Below are 11,599 nucleotides of genomic sequence, written 5' to 3' on the forward strand. Positions count from 1 at the left end.
ACGCTTGTCATTTCCCGCACCAAGTGGGGGTGCATTGTTGGTCTTGGAAACAGCACAAAACACCGGGCATAAGAACGTTTTGCCTGGCACAGGCAAATCGGACGCCGGAAAAACACGGGCGGATACCATACAATAATGATTGTGTCTGGGCTTGCGGTCGTGCTGCAGCAGTAAAAAGCCGTCAAGGATACCAAAGAGGGCAGCTCGTTGAAGATTAATTCGGTCCAATGATATCTGCCTTTCAAAGCACCAATGTCTTGTGAAGTGGTAATGTTCTTAATACATGTCACCTGTATTTTTAATACATGTATTTTAATACATGTCACCTGTCACCAATTTGGCGTCACATGTCGAAAAACGGACAACGAGTCGCATAGCATTGTACTAAATAACATAGTAGTTACTGATCCTGCATTGATTGCTTCTTCTTACAACGAGTTTTTTTCAGTCGGTGTTTTCTGTTCCGTCACAATCCAGTATGGAATCCATACTCCCTCCATGCTTCGCTTGGAAGAGACGCCAGACGTTGAAGTCTCGTATCAGGGAATTGTAGTTCTTCTACTGAACATTGACGTCAAAAAATCAGTAGGCCCCGATGACATACCGAACGCATTTTCTGCGCAGGTATGCGGAATGGGTTGCGCATTACTTAAAAATTATATTTGACGCGTCACTAGCAGAAGGGCGAGTCCCTTATGACTGGCTTACGGCAAAGGTTATACCGCTACACAAGTCTAGAGATAGACAGATAATTGAAAATTATCGTCCAATGTCGCTTACCTGCGTTTGCTGCAAGCTCCTAGAACATGTTGTAGCCAAGTCAATTTTACACGTACATCGAAAATGCAAACTTATTTTTTCCCAAACAACACGGATTCCGACAGCGCCTTTCCACAACAACACAGCTTCTTGAAACAATTCATGACTTTGCCAGCACATTAAACAATAAGAAACAGATTACATCTGTCTCGATCTGTCGAAAGCATTCGACAGAGTTCTACATGCAGAATTGATCGTAAAACTGACTGATATGAGAATAAACAGGAAAGTAGTAAAATGGATAAAACCGCGTACCTTCGGGGCAGAACCCAATACGTAGAAGTGGATCATATTAAATCAAAGCCGTTGAAGGTGACGTCAGGTGTCCCGCAGGGGTCTGTGTTAGGTCCTGCACTATTCTTAGTATATATAAATGACATTTCCTCTGCAATTGACGAATGTATCACGGTGCGACTTTTCGTAGATGATAGCCTATTATGCAAATATATTAGTAGCAGCAATTACTTAGTGACGCTCTTAAGGCTATTGAAAAATGGTGTGACAAATGGAAAATGAAAATAAATGAGAGTAAAACTGTTGTGTTGCGCATAACGAATAAAAGAAATATTTTCGATTTTAATTACACTGTGAATTCTTCGGTGCTTGCCGGTTGACTTGCTGAAATACTTAGGCATACATATATCCGCGAAGTTAAGCTGGGCAAATCATGTTATAAAAATATGCGAAACCGCGGAAAAGAAGCTTTGGTTCTTGAGACGAAAATTGCAGTTAGCATCACAGTCTGTAAAACTAACAGCTTATTTAACGTACGTTCGGCCCACGCTAGAATATGCCAGCATAATCTGGGACCCTTATCAGTCAGGGTTAATTGAGAGACTGGAAAGAGTTCAACGTCGAGCAGCAAGGTTTATCTTATCACGTTATTCTCGCACAGATTCTGTCTCCGAAATGCTCAGTTTGCTGAACTTGCCTACGCTCGCTGAACGCAGGCGCATAGCTACATTAAAGTTTTTTTCTTCTCACTAAAAACATTTTTAGTGAGAACACACAGTACTTAATAGCACGACAAGGTAGAACACTACGGAACAGCAAACATAACACTTTTCAAATACCTCAGATGCACATTAACGCTTACGCATTTTCTTTCTTTCCAGGAACCATTAAAGAATGGAATGAATTACCGGTGTTAACGCGGGAAAGCACCAATGCAGAAGATTGAGAAAAACAGCTACATTGAAGGATGCGCGCATATATGCATGCTCGTTTGTCCACACTACATTTATAGTCGTGTATTATTGATCAGAGCATGTGCAGAATATTTCGCATATGTACGTTCATGTTTTTTTTTTTTGTTCGATTATTCATGTACTGCCTTATTCGTGTAGTGTACTAATTGCCGAAATTCTGCTATTGACCTGTTTTTTTATTTGTGCTCTATGTAATGTTGGAATTTGCATTTATTTCATGTATTGTACTAATTGTTGAAATGCTGCTTTTGAGCCACCCTGTAACGGCCGACAGGCCAACAGTATGTGTAAAAAAAAAACTTTTAAGTTCACGCACATAATAAGTACACCCATAGTTTTCAATGTACACTGGTATTGTAGAGGTCTCATATACAATTTAGGTGACATCAAAGACATCAAGTTTTCGCCAGAGGCACTCTGCCTTCGGGAAACGAACTTAAGTCCAAAATACAGTCAAAATATTAAAGGTTTGACCGTAATCCGAAGGGACCGCGAATGTTCGTGCCGTTTGTCAGGAGTCGCTATAGTAGTGCAGGGCGGCACTCCTACCGGAAATGTCCAATTGAACACATCTTTCGAGGTTGTAGCCGTCACCGTTCTGTCACACAAAACCATCACCTTTTATTCAATGTTCATTGCAACCCACCCTACCGGACTCTTGTACTGGTAGGAAATTTTAATGCGCGTTATAATTTTTGACACTGCCTCAAACACTGCCACTGTTCCGCGAACGATTAAGAAATGGAACAGTTTGCCGGTGTCTGTTTTGCAGTCGAGTATCATCGAAGGCTTTGAGGAACGTGCTAAAAACCTTTTATGAAATGAAATCTTAGTGGTGTAGTGCAAACGTTCTCACACTGTTCTTGAATACATACTGTGTAGTCGTTCGTTTGTGTTCCTTGCGATATCACTGTCACAATGCCGGAAACATGTATTTCTTACTCAAAGTATTGGATTCGGTTATTTGTTTGGTGGTTATTGCATTGTATTTGCCACATTCATTGCATCATGTCCTATTTACGTTTGTACGGTGTTTACGTTTTTACGTTATGTGCAAACTTGCTGTAGCCACCCTATACCCATCCTAGTACCCGGAATTTGTCTACCATCGATCGGGATGGGTAGGCCGTTTGATGTCGTTAAATGGATCTCTTCCTTTTCCGAGGGGAGGGGGGGTGGAGCCCTTGGGTGGGCGTCCCTTTCTGACCGGTCTATACGGCCTAGTCTTTTGAGGAGAAAGCACACGGAGAAGACGAGAAAGTGGAGGATCAGACTGAACGGTTTTGAGCCAGGACTAAACGCCTTGTCACCTTGTCGTCCAACTGAGCGCCAAAACTGGTGGAGGCGCTGGGTACGACGACGACGACGCATTTCATGCACAAGACCCCGTGCGGCAGCAGGAACCCGAGTCATACGCCCGTGAACACCCCAGTGCCGTCGACAACGAGGCTTACCACCAGAGACACCAGACCAGCCTGCTATGACGTCGTCTCAAATCACCACGGAAGTTCCGAAGCCTCTTCCTCCGACATATTGTACCCTTCAGAACCCGCTGCCGCCCCCTGCCTTTCACGGAGATTTATATGAGGACGTGGATGACTGGCTGAGTGAGTTTGAACGCAAGGGCTGTCCTTCCACCTTATGCACTTTATTATGACCAGTCCACCGGGACGGTCGCTTTTGAGAGGGGAGAAATGACGCGATAGGCTGGTACCTGCGGCCGTTGGAATGAGAACGATGAAGTGCGTATTGGAAACCGCACTCTCCGAGTGTCAGCCTTGATTACACCAATTTGCAGGTGTTTGCAGCAATTTGCTCGTCGTATATGCAGGTGGGATTTAATGCCTGCCAAGAGAAGCGAAAACCAAAATCTTCTTCGTCATCTACCCCAGGCACCAACCATGTCTTCTTTCCACAATACATACTGTGACAATATATACATACTGTATTAATTACATCATCCATGGGACGCGCGAATTACATGCGGCGGACGTCGCTCGCACGACCCGTTTGCGCATACTGTCCGGCCGTGCCACGAGACATCTTGCATGTCGATTGAGGCCATTTGTGCGGCGCGTTTACTAATATGTGGGCTCAAATACAGTCAGTGTTCGATTCCTTCTAGGTTCTTCGCCTGGCAGAAATAAAAAAAGCTAGCAAACTGAAACTTTCGAAACGCATTGTGTTAAATGTACATCTGACAGGTGATATCACAGTCCTGGATTATATATAATTTGAACACATCAGAAAATGTATTTCTGTCATGACGAAAGAAAGACACAGCGCGTCTGAGAGCACAGCTATTTATTTACGTGTGGGTGTAGAAGTTCCGGATGGCAACTGTCGCAAGACGCCTGTTAAATATTAGAGGACGATGACGATGCATCTGAGAGCGGATATCATCTGCGCAAAATCGAAGCAGTGCAACGACAGAACAACGTGTCCGTTTCGCCGATTCCTTTGCCGACGCTCCGCATCTTTTGATAAGCTATGACAACCGAATACTAAGCGCCAGCTACTGATATGCAGCGTTGAACAACGTGTTGTGTAACACCACTACGCGTGCACGTAAGAATTGACACTACGAAACAAAGTAAAACTGCGCATTCGGTAAGACAAGGACATGGCGCAGATCCTGGCGAATACCGATCACAAAGCGGAACTGATACGAGCCAGTGAACAACGCCGCCTGTGCGAAGTTTCCTTCACAATATCTGGCCTGGAACTTCACGATTATTTTTGTAAGGTGTAACCGGGCTGTATTTTTACTAAGAACCCGAAAATAACCCTTCATGTCGCGGCGGGGAGTGTGTAGAAACTTCTTCGCTGTGTGGTCCTTCCCGGGTTTCAAAAGAAACGGTAGAATTGGTAGTAGACGTGATTAGGGTGTCCCATGGACGATATAAACCCTCGACTGGGCAGTTTACCATCGAAGTTTTATTTTATCAGTGTACACAGCATGAATATCCAAAGCATTTTGCAAATACTGCAAGACAAAATTTGTTTCTGCGTGTTTCAGCTGCTGGGGCGCCTGCTGCCTCAAGCCATCAGGAGTGTCGTTGAGGACATTGGTATAACCCAATGTCCTCTCAGTAAGAGCCATGGCGAGGTATTCTGGTAGCAGCACCAGGCGCCGGAGGAGCATGAAACAACGCCGCCAGCATGGTGACCAATGTGTAGCAGCGACAACTTTTCTATTCCTTGACCACACTCGGAAACCGATGGAGCTACCACAGGTTGCAGCCACAAACAGACGTGGGCAGCAAGCAGTGTAGTACGCACGTCTGCGTCTGCCACTGTGCAGCACTGCACTCTAGTAGCTGTGACACCCAGTCAGAGAAGCAGGCACTGCGTTTGCGTACCATGCATTGTCGGCGACTCCTGGGGAGTACCAGGGCCTATGACGCGTGTTGCGCACGCACCAGGAAACGAGCTACGCAACCAAGTCGTTAACGTCAAACACCGCGTAGCGCACCACCAATTCCCGGGAGTGGTATACAGAATACATTGCAATGACTGCGCCTTCAGTTTTAATTCAATTCAGTTTATTTTTCATTGATAATTTGTACAAAAGAACTGTTGGGCCAGTAGCCAAAGGCTACTCCTACATCAGCGAAACTGGGAATTTCGCAAGGCGAATGAAAGAACATAAACGCAATGTCGAGAAAAATTGTCATGTGTCGAACGCACTATCATGTGTCGAACGCACTAGCGGAACACTAGTGCAATCACACGATAAAATAGGACAATGCTTCAATCTTCGAGAAAGAAAATAATTTCACCACGAGGCTGCTGCTCGAACCTTTGCATATATACAAGCGACAGAAAACGGTATTAACAAGACCGATGGCACCTTGCCCTAAGTTTGATCTTCCCTGTCTACGTCACGTGATACGCATCTTTTCTTTCTGGGGTTTAACGTGCCAAAACCAGTCCTGATTATGAGGCACGCCATAGAGGGCTCCGGATTAATTTTGACCACCTGGGGTTCTTTAACGTGCACTACAACGCAGGCACACGGGCGTTTTTGCATTCGCCTCCATCGAAATGCGGCCGCCGGGGCCGGGATTTGATCCCGCGACCTCGTGCTCAGCAGCGCAACGCCTTAGCTGACTGAGCCACCCCGGCGGGTCACGTGATACGCATATAAACTTACCACCATACCTCCTTGTCAGCGGCATTGTGAAAAGGAAGTCGTACGGCGTCCTTTTGACGAATACTTTTGACTTGAGTGACCTTACGTAATTACGGTTTTGCGCAAGACTGCGAGCTAGTGTGCGCCACCGCCCTCCGCTGCTGCTAAGCAGAGGCCAACTTCTGCATGTTGCACAGTTGATGCTTGTTGCATGACACTCGAAAGGAACCCCAGCCAGAAGCTGAAGTGCTAAGCAAGGGCAGTCACCCAGCAGTAAAGAGCTCTCTTCTGGACCTTATGGCAAATGCTAGGTAGAGGTAAAAGTGCAGACCCAGCAGCATTAATGTTCATGTAGTAAATGGCATAAAGAAGCGCCTACCTAGCCAAAAAACGATCTGCATGTGCTCCTGCACTTGATGGTGTGTGGGTGCACTACAAGGCGCGCAAGACTGTGCCAGCAACTGTGCTACCGCCATCTACTGCTGCGAAGGAGAGAACCCAGCTTCTGTATGTGGGACACTTGAAGCTTGCTGCATGACACCCGACGCGAGCTCCAGTCAGAAGCTGAAGTGCTAAGCGAGGGCGGTGACGCAGCAGGAAACGGTTCTTCCAGACCTTGTGGTAAAGGCCAGGTAGAAGTCAAAGTGCTGACCATGAGTATGACCAAGTAGCAGTGAGCTTAGAGTACCACAGTGCAAGGCAGCAAGGAGGCAAAAACGCAGGCATAAAAAAAAATCTGCATCTTGGTGGTGTGGGGGTATTGTTGAATGAAGGCAGTGGGACCTTGTGGTAAACGCCTGGTAGAGGTCAAGAAAGAGCAAACCTAGAAACCCCGCGGTATTAAACGAATGCTATGTTAGCCATGCCCAGTAGTACAGAGAAACAAAGATGTGCATTGGCACCAGCAAGACTGGAACATTTTGCATGGAAGTGTCAGCAAAATCTACAGAGTATGCTAAAAGAATGCCTTGTAAAGAGTACGAACATACATGAAAAATCCAGGAGAATGCTCAGCTTCTGGTGATAAGCATTGTTTCTGTTGGCAATAAGTGCTATGAAGTCAGCGATAGAATGAATAGAACATTCAATACAAGTTGCCTTACAGGGGTATCCTTACTGCTAGGCCGGAAGGAATGAGGAACTTTTCAATGAGTGTTGTGTACCGCAGCGCTGGCCAAAAAACGATTTTGTATATACTGATGTGACAACGTCGCCAAACTAAACATTCTTACGACGAGTATAGCAAAAAAAGGCACAGCCAAAGCTTGATACCCCAGAGGCTAGATACATAATCCATATGCACGGCTCCTTCAATGGCAGCTGCAAACAGCACAGTGTAGCAAAACTGAAGTTATTGAAAACGTGGGCGAGTGCGAGGATTTCTTTTACAACACTCCAACGTTTTCTAGAAAAAAGAAAGAGCATTCGACATCTGACGAAATGGCGCAATGCAGTTAACAAGAGGTTAGTGAATGGGAGGATGTAGAAAGTGAAGAACTGAGCATTGCAAAGTCTTGTTTGTAAATGATAACTCCACCAATCAAGACTGCACTGCAGATGAATAACAATACCTTCCAGGTGTAAATAACTGTACAATAGTCTCACATGATCTTAAAATATGTTGGCCTCTTGCTAAAGGATCACATTCAAACCTCATGCCTAGTAATGCTGCACAGCAGCTAAAAGTGCTTAGCATGCCGCTCGTTCAATCAGCTCGTGGCCGACAACGTAAGAGAAGAAGGATGGATCATACAAAGCAACGAGAAAAAAAAGTGTGTTTCTGACAAGTCTAAATTGAATCAACAGGCTTCATTGCCAGATGATGGTGAAACAGCACAAGAATGTAATGGTGAAATTGTGGAAGCTATTTAAGGTTCGCATAATTGCAACCTTTACAGAATAGACACTACTGCATTACACGCCTTGCAAGGTACATAGTGGCTGTCACATGCAATTATTATAGTAGCAATACATATATCGCAATTTCCTCGGCATTACCGACTTCACTACAGTCACTCAAGATTTAGCGGCTAGATTCACGCAGTCGTCGAGGCGATCGTGAACTACATCGGCGACGCAGCGGCGTTGACAATTGCATCCGAAGCCTTCGGGGGCAGGGACTGCAGATTGCAGACTGCAACGCGTAATAGCCGGAAAGGCTATTTTACGCGTTGAATGTCATCGTTGTAAGTAAGCATTTATGAAACGTTTCGATGCTCACTGCGGAATCGGAGAGAAAAATTATGTGCTGCTTTTGCGTGCGAAACTACGTTATGCATATGAGGCACGCCGTTTAATTATTTTGACCACCTGGGGTTCTTTAACGTGCGACGTGCATTTCGCCCCCATTGAAATGGTGCCGGGATTATATTTTTAGATTCAGGCTTAGCAGCGCAAAGCTAAAGCCACAACGCCACCACCGTGGATATCGGAGAGAAAGCAAATTATTGTACTCGTAGAGGAGAAAGGTGGGTAATGGAAGTTAAAGGTGAATGTTGTGACCCGTCAGTCAAAGAGGGCTTTTATGCAGTTTGCAAACGTGTAACCGGTTTGTTAAATTAGCCACATATCATTGCACAATACTAGTGTGACACGGGAACTTTCGATTGCGATTGACGATGATCGCTGCAAAGCGGTACATCGATTCAGAATGTGAGGCATACCGAAAGTCATATGGGGCATTTTGGATCGCGATCAAGGCAAAAATCCAAATCGATTTTTTAAATTGCGATTGGCTCCTGCTGCCTGCGCTGCGGAGTGAATCGTAATCGTTAAGCTCGATACGATTTCTAGCGCGATCACGGTTGAAAGCGCGCCGTGTGAGACCGGTTTTTGGCTACTTCCATGTACAAAACACTTGATAATTCTTAAGCAGTGCCCGTGTAATTATTAGGCGACAATCGCTAACGAAAAATTCCGCGTGATACATAGCACTTCAACAAACGGAACACATCATGATTCAATGAAACCGGGTCGAGCGAATACCCAATGGAAAGTGCCCATGTGACATTGGTATAAAAGCGACACCCCAACACATAGCGAGAGAGACATACTTATGAAAAGTTCAGAGACAGGAGTTGTATTCCCGATGCACACGATCGGTTAAAAAACATTTGGTTTTAATGAAACTATGTAGACGATCGTTAGTGTTTTAGTTGTACAGGACCAGAACTGTGGCTTCCGTTTGCCATCCAATTGCGAGCTTCTTGATGTTTTCTTTTGTCTTGAGCGTGATTATCATTTTCTTTTTTCCATACAGGACAAGAACGAGAGTATGCAGCATGTGGGCCCTTGCAATTGATGCATTGCAATGGGTTCGTGCAATGTTCATCATCGTGATCACTCTGGCCACACTTTACACAGGTTGGATTTCCACGGCAAGACTTACCCATGCCCGTACCTCTGGCACCGGAAGCACCTACGAGGGTGGGTATGTAGGGCCTAACACTCAGATACAAGTTATGCGGCTTTAACAGTTGTAGGGAGAGTTGTGCTGGCAAACGTTATTACTACATTCTTTGTCCGGATTTCTTTGTCTCTGCGGATGATGATCGTCCGTGCAGCGAGTACACCTTGATCTGCGAGAGCCTCCTCAATTTCCTCCTCGTCAGAGCATATAAGTAGTTCTGTGTCAGATATGACACCTCGTGTGATGTTCAGTGATCGGTGCGCGGTTGCTGACACCTGGTGTTGTCCGATTTTTTCTAATTGTTGGATCTTATTGCTTTGCTCTTTTGTTTCTACTTCAATGAGTACATCTCCTGAATTCATTTTTTTCGCGTTGTAGTTGCTCCCGATGCATTCTTGGATTGCTTTGCGATCGGGAAAGGCGACATGTCTTGGATTTTGGTTTCACTCACAATAGATGTGATGAAAAACTTTGTATATTCATTCTTATTGAAAAACTCTTTACTCGCTTCGGAGCGTCCCCTTTGCAGGGGCCTACCATTTCTGGAAGGGGGTGTTCTTAATGTCACAAAAACAAAAAAAAACTATTCGGTAGCTGTGCTGGCCACCCACCACGGAGTCCAACTAGGGAACGTATACAGACGCTAGCCATACATCGCCACTATAACCCTATAGTCCTGACCAAGAGAGTTCCATTTCCACAGGGTTAATCCTTGCCGCCAGGAAATTGGGAAGTAAAACTAAGTGAAGAGAAGACAGGAGAGATGGAAAGTGAGAGAGAAAGACGAAGGTTGGAGGGAGAGAGAGACAGGAAAAGGCAACTACCGATTTCCAGCGGGTGGGTCAGTCCGTGAAGCCGAGGCCAAACGGGCGTGTTGCATCCGCCGAGGGGCCGTAAAGGTCCAAACAGCCGGCATCGGCTCAACCCCCAGGATCCCCTTTTCCCCGGACACGGCTAAGCCACGCACGGTTAAACGTGGGAGGGTCCAACCCTCGTGTGCGGTCCGTGGTGTCGCAACACATCAAACGCCTGCTGACGCAGACGCCCCTGCGGGGAGCTGCTAGAAAGGATCAAGGGCGTCAAGTTAACCGTAAAGCCCACGAAATGTGAATTTGGCTACCAAGCTGTTTCTTTCCTGGGGCATAAGTTAGGAATGGCCACAATCGCTGCTAAAGAGGACATTTTAGAAAAAATCCAAGCGGCAGCGCAACCAAAAACCAAAAAGGCGGTTCAATCGTTCTTATGGCTGACGGGATTCTACAGAGTTTATATACCTCATTACGCCGATATAGCTGTTCCATTAGTGGAACTTATCAAGAAAGGCACTAGTAATGTGGTGAAATGAAGCTCATCACACAGTAAAGCCTTCGAAACACTAAAGGAAAAAATGGCGGAACCGCCAATCCTCTTAGCCCCAAATATGGAGGATGAGTTCGTGTTGCGCACTGATGCATACGACGAGGCATTGGGAGCGGTGCTCTTGCAAGAAAAGGACGGGGTTTTACATCCAGTATTTTATGGCCAGCAAGAAGCTCAATGATGTGGAGAGAAATTATTCGACAGTAGAGAATGTCTGGCATTGGTTATAGGCTGTGAAAAGGTTCCATATCTGTTTGGCAAATGTTTCAGAGTACAAACGGACCACCAGCCGCTGGAATTTGACTAAGGCTAAGTTAACAAACGGAACAATAATGAGGTGGAGCCTGGCTTTGCAAGAGTACTGTTTTCTTGTTGAATGTATTAAAGGGAGAGAAAACGTGGGTGCAGACTTCTAGAGTAGAGCTACTTAGGTTCGGGTGTTAATGCACAAGACAAGGAGTGTATATTGTTTTTTGTTGCGCAGAGGATAAATGAAGCACTTCATGAGGTATATTTAGTAGACATACTATTTCGTCCATTTCTCGCATTCGTCGTTCAAATTATTACCGGGACATTGTTCAACTTCAGAAACTGTGGTTCCACTTCCCGCTCTTCCGTCGTTTTTCAGTAATGTACCTCGTCTAGAGCTTTCGGCAGCTGAAGTGCGCC

The sequence above is a fragment of the Dermacentor silvarum genome, chromosome 5 (assembly GCF_013339745.2).
Source record: "Dermacentor silvarum isolate Dsil-2018 chromosome 5, BIME_Dsil_1.4, whole genome shotgun sequence".
In the NCBI taxonomy this organism is placed as follows: Eukaryota; Metazoa; Arthropoda; class Arachnida; order Ixodida; family Ixodidae; genus Dermacentor; species Dermacentor silvarum.